The 2618-nt window shown below is 43.2% G+C and overlaps 1 long non-coding RNA gene across 1 annotated transcript; it reads right to left on the bottom strand.

The window, feature by feature from the left end:
- Positions 1-1162: 1162 nt before the first annotated feature.
- On the bottom strand, positions 1163-1827 carry LOC130557876 (uncharacterized). The gene is made up of 4 exons (XR_008963368.1): positions 1767-1827; positions 1524-1594; positions 1349-1418; positions 1163-1212 (listed from the first exon to the last, which is right to left on the bottom strand). It is a non-coding gene; the product is annotated as an uncharacterized LOC130557876 (long non-coding RNA).
- Between the last annotated feature and the right edge of the window lie 791 nt (positions 1828-2618).

The raw sequence follows: 2618 nt of genomic DNA, 5'->3' as shown, positions 1-2618 counted from the left end.
TAGTATATTACATCAAGAAATATCAGTCTGTATCTGACGGAGTAGCCGCTACATTATGTCAACAAAGACTATCTCTTCTCAGCGGACGCATTGAATTTTTTTTTAGATTCAGATTCAACTTTATTGTCATTTTTATCGACAAATCTGCTGAGGTCGTTCATGCACATCTGTGGCGGAGTACAAGGCAATGAAATGGGCAGATGGGCACTCTGCATTTAACCCATCCAGAGAGTATTGAACACACGCACAGCAAGTGGTGAACACACGTACCCCCGGAGCAGTGGGCAGCTATCACTGCAGCGCCCGGGGAGCAAGTAGGGGTCAGGTGCCTTGCTCAAGGGCACCTCAGTCATTACCCGCCGGTCCTGAGAATCCAACCGGCAACCTTCTGGTCACGAGTCCCACTCACTAACCATTAGGCCACAACTGCCCCTACGGATTACACATCGCCTTGCGGAGTACAGGATTCTGCTTGCTCAACAGGAAGAGAAGAGAATTCTATAGCCGCAAAAATACGCCAAAGGAAAGTAATCAGCAAAGCTTTTAGGAGAAACAAGCAAACAAGCACCGCATAGGTAAGCAGGCTGGCTGTTTTTGTTTTTTTGCTAATCAGTTGCTGTTTGAAATGAGCGCTGTTTGAACCGGTTATGTTTATCCATGGGGGATAATCGTGGGATTGCGGTGTTGTTTGGCTTTTGTCGGGTTTGTCTAACACATTCTCACTCCCGACTCATCACATATTTACTCAAACGGCAAATGGCAGTTTAAACGGTCACTAATATGTGATGGTACAGCTTAAGTGGTCAAGTAAAACAGCTAGTGTGACATGCATCCTATGCTTATATTGTCACATTTAAGATCATAAATCATTTAATAACCCCAGGTTGGTTGTCCAAACCATTGCAGTCTCTGTCTTTCTGGTTTTCTTCTCATCTCTGCATCACTTTCGATTTCAACATGGTGGCGGAGTGAAATCAGACTATAATCATTTACCTTATCAATGTCCTGTTCAAACACCATGTTTCTGCTGGGTGTCAGTTTGGTATCTAACAGCTCTGACAAATGAAACATTCTTACCATAAGCATGCAGATAATTAACTAAGGCCTAGTCCTGGCGTAAGCTAAGCCTTGTCGGTGAAACCGGGCCACAATAGTACACAGTAAATGTTGTAGTGCAGCTTCTTCTACAATCTTGAGGCAAGCATTTCCGATCTGAAATTAAAGGCAGATGGGTTACATCCTTGTGAAAGCTGCCAGGTTTAAAATGATGCATTGTCTCAGCTTCAGCTGCTGTCTTAGACTGCATGGGTTCTGAAATCACCCACTTGGTGTACAGGTACGGACATACTTGTTGCTGCGTTCTGTTTCTGGTAGTGGTCCAATCAATCTAAACCAAGCACCTCCCAAGCTTCTTTTACCTGCATGGGACAAAATTAGCATCAGTCAAATGCTGGTAAAACTGTACACAAGCTTGAGACTAGCTTGTTAGTCTCATGAGTATGCACATATATTGTAAGCAGTACCTTAATGGAATGCAAGACTGGCACAACAGTTTGATGGGGTCATTCAGCTGGCAGCAGTGACAAGATCTCACCTAAGAGCAACACAAAAATGTCTAGGTTGGCGAGAACAATAAACTAAAAATAACTTCTAAATCAAGAAGGTACCTAACAACCTGAGGTGGCAAAAGTTCTTAAGTACAGATACTTTAAAAAATAGGAAAAAGTATCAATTAAAAGTAAAGTACCATCTCTGTAGTATATTACCCATTCTTTCACGTCGTTGATTATTGTGGACCAATAGTAGCCAGCAATAACCCTGTTTTGAGTGCCTCTGAACATCTTTACCATTTACGTCCTTTTGAGCAGACGCTTTTATCCAAAGCGACTTACAATGAGGGAAACAATGGAAGCAATTGGAACAACATAGGACAACAAAAAGCATAAGTGCAATAAAAGAAAATTGGTCTCATATAGCCTATCACAGTATACAGAGCTAAGGTTTTTTTTTTGTGAAAGAGTAGAAAAGAGATAGAAGTCAGAACTGATCAGTCAGGTGTTGACGGAAGAGATGTGTTTTCAGACGGTTCTTAAGATGGCTACAGAATCTGCTGATCTTGTAGCAGCGGGCAGATCATTCCATAAATTTGGAACCGATCCCGAGAAGGTACGTGAGAGAGATTTTTTACCTTTTTGGGATGGCACCACAAGACGTCGTTCGTTTGCAGAGCGTAGGGATCTGGCGGGTATATAAGTCTGCATTAGCAAGTGAAGGTAAGGGGGTGCTAAACAGTGGTGGTCTTGTAGGCCAGGAGCAGAGTCTTGAATTTGATTCAAGCGACTATAGGGAGCCAATGTAACTTAGTGAAGAGAGGAGTGACGTGCCTCTCTTCGGTTCATTGAAGACCACTCTGCTGCCGCATTCTGGATCATCTGTAGAGGTTTGGTTTGCAAGCTGGAAGTCCAGCTAGTAGCGCATTGCAGTAGTCCAGTTTGGACAGAACAAGAGCCTGGACTAGGACTTGCGTAGCATGCTCGATAGGAAAGGTCTAATTTTCCTAATATTGTAGAGGATGAATCTACAGGACCGGGTGGTGCTGGCAACATGATCAGTGAAGT

The sequence above is a fragment of the Triplophysa rosa genome, linkage group LG1 (genome assembly GCF_024868665.1).
Source record: "Triplophysa rosa linkage group LG1, Trosa_1v2, whole genome shotgun sequence".
Classification (NCBI taxonomy): Eukaryota; Metazoa; Chordata; class Actinopteri; order Cypriniformes; family Nemacheilidae; genus Triplophysa; species Triplophysa rosa.
Note: the sequence above shows the minus strand (reverse complement) of the source record. Positions and strands in the feature narration are given on the sequence as shown.